The following is a 6,023-nucleotide window of genomic DNA, read 5'->3' on the forward strand; positions in this document are numbered from 1 at the left end:
CATAGTCAGTGACTGCAAAAGGAAACCATACACACACACACATATATAATGGAATATTATGCAACCGTAAAAAGAATGAAAGCTTGCCATTTGCAACACAATAGATAGATCTTTCTTTCTTTCTTTCTTTCTTTCTTTCTTTCTTTCTTTCTTCCTTTCTTTCTTTCTTTCTTTCTTTCTTTCTTTCTTTCTTTCTTCCTCTTTCTCTGTTCCTTTCTACCTTCCTTTCTTTCTCTCTCTCTCTTTTCCTTCCTTGCTTCCTTGCTTCCTGTTCAGCTCTTTCAATCAGCCAGCCAGCTTCTTAGCAACAAGGGATAGCTTCTGTCCTGTGGAGCGGGAATGTGGTCACCAGTGACCCCTGTCATATCCAGAGCTGCAGTAGGAAGTCGCTTGTTCATTTTTTCTTTAGCCATGTTGTAATTGCCAGAATCAAAATAGTTTTGCCCATTCTGCAATTGTCTCCTTAAGAAATCTGAACCTCTAGGCTTTTGTCCCAGATGGAGATTTTGCCTTTAATTTTGCTTTTTCAGCTTTCTCTGGACTAGTCACTTTATCTTCTCTTTCCTTCTGCTCCTGCACAGAGGCTGCCTCGGGGACTCCTGTGGACATACTGCTCCCTCTTACCCCACTTTTCCGGCTCTGCCAACATAGATGGATCTTGAGTGATTTATTGTAAATAAGTCAGGCAGATAAAGATGAATACGGTATGATCTCACTTGTATGTGGAATCTAAAACAAAGCAGGGGTGCCGGGGGGGGGGGCTCAGTCGTTAAGCATCTGTCTTTGGCCCAGGGTGTGATCCCAGGGTCCTGGGATCGAGCCCTGCATAGGTCTCCCTGCTTTGCTGGGAGCCTGGTTTTTCCTCTCCCACTCCCCCTGCTTGTGTTCCCTCTCTCACTGGCTGTGTCTCTCTCTGTCAAATAAATAAATAAAATCTTCAAAAATAAAAATAAAAAAAAAAACAAGACAAAGCAAACCAAAAGCAAAAACCTAAAAGCAAACTATTAGATGCAGAGAACAGATTGGGGGTTGTCAGAGGGGGGTGGTGTGGGGTGAGTGAAATGGGTGAAGGTGGTCAAAAGGTACAAACTTCCTCTTATAAAATAAGTCATGGGGGTGTAACATACAGCATGGTGACTATAGTTAGTAATACTGTATTGTGTATTTGAAAATTGCTACTAGAGTAGATCTTAAAATTTCTCATCACAAGAAAAAAATTATAACTCTGCGTAGTAATGGATGTTAACTAGACTTACCATGGTGATCATTTTGCAATATATACAAATAGTGAATTATTATATTATACCTGAAATGAATATAATGTTATGTGTCAGTTATATCTCAACTGAATCTTCTTAATTTCTGGTATACAGGAAAGCAATTGCTCAGAACTCATATATTAAGCTTATGCCCTGCAAGCTTCCTACAATCACTAGTTTGTTCTAGGAATTTGTATTGTTGTGTTGTTAATTAATTGAGGTTTTCCTACATAAATAATCATGTCATCTGTAAACAAAGACAATTTTATTTCTTCCTTTCCAATCTGTATTCTATTTTTCTTTTGCGTCTTATTGCATCAGTGAGGACTTCCGGTATGATGTTGAATGGGAGCAGAAAGAGGGGACATGGGTTTCCCCCCCATCTTAGTTTCTCACCATTGAGTCAATTGTGTAGAATTTTTGTGGGTATTCTTTATGAGTTTGAGGATGTTCCCTTTATTGCTAGTTTGCTGAGAATTTTTATCTTGAATGGATTGGATTTTGTCAGATGCTTTTTCTGCATCTATTGATATGATCATTTTTTTTCTTCTTCAGCCTATTGATGTGATAGATTACATTAATTGATTTTCAAATACTGAACCAGTATTGCATTCTGGAATAAATGCCAGTTGGTCATGGTGGATAATTCTTTCTATATGTTGTTGAATTTGACTCGCTAATTTTTTTTTAGTATTTTTGCATATATGTTCATGAGGGACATTGATCTGTAATTTTGGATCCTTACAATGTCTTTGTCCAGTTTTGGTATTAGCGTTATGCTGGCTTCATAGAATGAGTTAGGAAGTGTTCTCTTTGCTTTGATCTTATGGAATAGATTATAGAGTATTGATATCACTTCTTACTTAAATGATTAATAGAATTCCACCCATGAAACCATCTGAGTTGCATGCTTTCTATTTTGAAGGTTATTAATTATGAATTCAACTTCTTTAATAGATGTAGGCCTATTCAGATATTTATTTCTCATTTTGTGAGTTTGGGTAGATTGTGTATTTCAAGGAGTTGGTCCATTTCATCTATGTTGTCAAATATGTAAGCATAAAGTTGTTCATAATATTCTTTTTTATTCAAGTATAATTGATATACATACTAAATTAGTTTCAGGTGTACAATATAATGATTCAATAATTCTTTATACTTCTCTGTGTCCATCAAGATAGGTGTACCCTTAATCCCTTTTATCTATTTCACCCATTCCTCTACTCACCTCCCTTCCGGCAACCACCAGTTTCTTCTCTGTATTGAAGACCCTATATTTTTGTTTGCCTTTTTTGTCCAAAAAATGGATAAAGAAGATATGTGTATATATCTATTCATCTATTGATGGGCACTTGGGTTTCTTCCATATTTTGGCTATTGTAAATAATGCTGCAATAAACATAGGGGTGCATACATCTTTTTTTTTTTAAAGATTTTATTTATTTATTCGACAGAGACAGAGACAGCCAGCGAGAGAGGGAACACAAGCAGGGGGAGTGGGAGAGGAAGAAGCAGGCTCATAGCGGAGGAGCCTGATGTGGGGCTCGATCCCAGAACGCCAGGATCACACCCTGAGCCGAAGGCAGACGCTTAACCACTGTGCCACCCAGGAGCCCCACATCTTTTTGAAATAGTGTTTTAATTTTCTTTGGGTAAATACCCAGTAGTGGAATTACTGGGTCATATGGTAATTCTATTTTAAAAAATGTTTAGGTACCGCCTGGGTGGCTCAGTCATTTAAGTGTCTGCCTTCTGCTCAGGTCATGATCCCAGGGTCCTGGTATTGAGTCCCTCATTGGGCTCCTTGCTCACCAGGGAGCCTGCTTCTTTCTCTGCCTCTGCTCTCCCTGTTTGTGCTCTCTCTCTCTCTGACAGATAAATAAATAAAATCTTAAAAAACAATTTTTTAGACCTTCCACAGTGGCTCCACCAATTTACATTCCCATTAATAGTGCATGAGGGTTCCTTTTCTCCATATCATCACCAATACCTGTTATTTCCTGTCTTTTTTATTCTAGCCATTCTAACAGGTGTATGATGATATCTCATTGTGTTTTTTTTAAATTTTTTATCATGTTATGTTAGTCACCATACATACATCATTAGTTTTTGATGTAGTGTTCCATGATTCATTGCTTGCGTATAACACTCAGTCTCACTGTGGTTTTGATTTATTTGCATTTTCCTGATAATTAGTGATGTTGAGAATGTTTTCATGTGTGTATTGGCTATCTGTTTGTCTCCTTTGGACAAATGTGCATTCAGATCCTTTGCCCATCTTGGTTGGATTATTTGTGGGTTTGTGTGTGTGTGTTGAGTTACATTAAGTGCATATGTTCTTTATATATTTTGAATATTAACCCCTAATCAGATATACCATTTGCAAATATCATCCAGGTTGCCTTTCCCTCTTATTTACTTTAAAGCATACAGTTCAGCAATGCTAAGTATATTCACACTATGGTGAAACAAATACTCAGAAATTTTCATTTTGCCAATCTGAATCCTTTGATGCACAAAGTTTGAAGTCTGATGTGGTCCCATTTGTCTATTTTTGCTTTGGTTACCTGTGCTTTTGTTGTTGTAGAAATCATTGCCAAACCCAGTGCCATGAAGTTTTCCCTATGTCTTCTTCTAGAAATTTTATAGTTTTATGTCTTACATTTAGGTCTTTAATCTATTTTGAGTTAACTTTTGTATGTGATGTAATATTGTGATATATAATAAATATATATTTGGTTTCATCTCTCCTGACAGGAAGCTACTAAAATCCTTGGCATTTCTTAAGTGGTAAAAGTGATAAAGGTGAATGATGCAGCTTTTGTTTTTTGTTTTTTGTTTTTTTTTATAAGAAGCCCCTTTCAACCACACCTGAGCTTCTGTTAATGAGATGATTTTTGGAAAGCTTCTAAGGATGGGAAGGGTACTGTTTGCCAGGGGAAACAACCGTGTGATTAGAGGATTAGAACTGTCAGCCCCTATCTCTTGACCTCCAAGGAAGGGAAAGGGGCTAGAGATTAACTTAATCAATAATGGCCAAATGATTTAATCAATCATGCCTGTGTAAAAAGCCTCCTTAAAAATTCTAACTGAATGGCTTTGGTGAGCTTCTGGGTTGGTGAACACATGGAGGTACTAGGAGTGTTGTGTGCCTGGAGACGGCGTGGGAGCTCCACAACCCTTCCCACATACTAGTCTTATGCATCTATTCCAATGGGCTGTTCCTGAGTTGTATCCTTTATAATAAATTGGTAAATGTAAGCAGGTGTTTCCTTCAGTTCTGTGAGCCGCTCTAGCCAACTACTGAACCTGAGAAGGGGATCATGGGAAACGTCAATTTACAGCCAGTTAGAAGCACAGGTGACAACCTGGAGTTGTGACTGGTGCATGAGTTGTGAGACTGAGCCCTTATCTTGTGGGGTCTGTGCTAATGACAGGCAGTTAGGGTCAGAACCATGGTAAATTATAGGACACTAATCAATCAGCATCTACTGAGAGCTGGAGAATTGGCTGGTGTGGAAAAACCAATACATTGGGTGGCTGGCCAGAAGTGTTGTGGGTGAAAGTAGTTGAGAAAAAACAAACAAAAAAAGGAGTGTTTTAATGGTGTAAGATAAGTGTTCGTCCTTCTGCATATGGATGTCTAGTTTTCCAACATCATTTGTTGAAGAGATTATCCTTTCCCCATGAAGTGATCTTGGCACTTTTGTTGAGGATCTAACGTATATGTAAAGATATATTTCTGGGATTTCTATTCTTTTTTAGCGGTCTATTTGTCTCTTTATGCCAATACCACACTATTTTGATTACTATACCTTTGTACTGTATTTGGAAATCAGGAAGTGGGAATCCTCCAAATTTTTTCTTCTTTTTTCAAAGTTGTTTTGGCTATTCAGGGTCCCTTGAGATTCCATATGAATTTTAAGACAAAATTTTCCATTTCTGCAAAAAAATGCCATGGGATTTTGAGAGGGGTTGCATTGAATCTGTAAATCATTTTGGATGATAGGGACATCTTAACAATATTAAGTCTTCCAATCCATGAACATAGGATGTCTTTCCATTTATGTCCATTCCATTTTGTGTCTTCTTTAATTTTTTTTAATTTAAAAAAGATTTTTTTCAGAAATGCTTTGTAATTTTCAGTGTACAAGTCTTTCGCCTCAGGTTTACTCATAAATATTTTATTCTTTTGTGCTATTGTAACTGAGCTGTTGAATTCATTTATTAGTTCTAACAGGTTTGTTTGTTTTCTGGTGGAGTGTAAGGTTTCTACATATAAGATCATGTCATCTTTAAACATAGATAATTTTCTTCTCTTCCAATTTGAATACCTTTCATTTTTTCTCTTGCCTCATTGTTTTAGCAGGATTTTCAATACTATGTTCAATAGATGTGGCAAGAGCAGAGATCCCTGCTTTGCTTAGAGGACCAGCTTTCCATCTTTCATCATGATTATGATGTTAGCTATAGGATTTTCATAAATGACCTTTATTATACTGAGGTAGTTTCTTTCTATTCTTCATTTATTATTATTTTCTTAAACATGAAAAGGTGTTGAATTTTGTCAAATGCTTTTTCTGCATCAATTGAGATGATCATGTGCTTTCTGTCCTTCTTTCTGTTAATCTGGAGTATTACATTGATTTTCATATGTTGACCCATACTTGCATTCCAGGAACAATTTGGTTATTGTGTATAATCCTCTTAACGTGCTGGTGAATTTGGTTTGTTAGTATTTTTTTTAATATTTTTTAAAATTTA

The 6,023-nt window shown here is 36.6% G+C and overlaps 1 pseudogene; it reads right to left on the reverse strand.

The window, feature by feature from the left end:
• Positions 1 to 285: 285 nt before the first annotated feature.
• LOC113263558 (cAMP-regulated phosphoprotein 19-like) lies at positions 286 to 609 on the reverse strand (annotated as a pseudogene).
• Between the last annotated feature and the right edge of the window lie 5,414 nt (positions 610 to 6,023).

The sequence above is a fragment of the Ursus arctos genome, unplaced genomic scaffold, assembly GCF_023065955.2.
Source record: "Ursus arctos isolate Adak ecotype North America unplaced genomic scaffold, UrsArc2.0 scaffold_28, whole genome shotgun sequence".
In the NCBI taxonomy this organism is placed as follows: Eukaryota; Metazoa; Chordata; class Mammalia; order Carnivora; family Ursidae; genus Ursus; species Ursus arctos.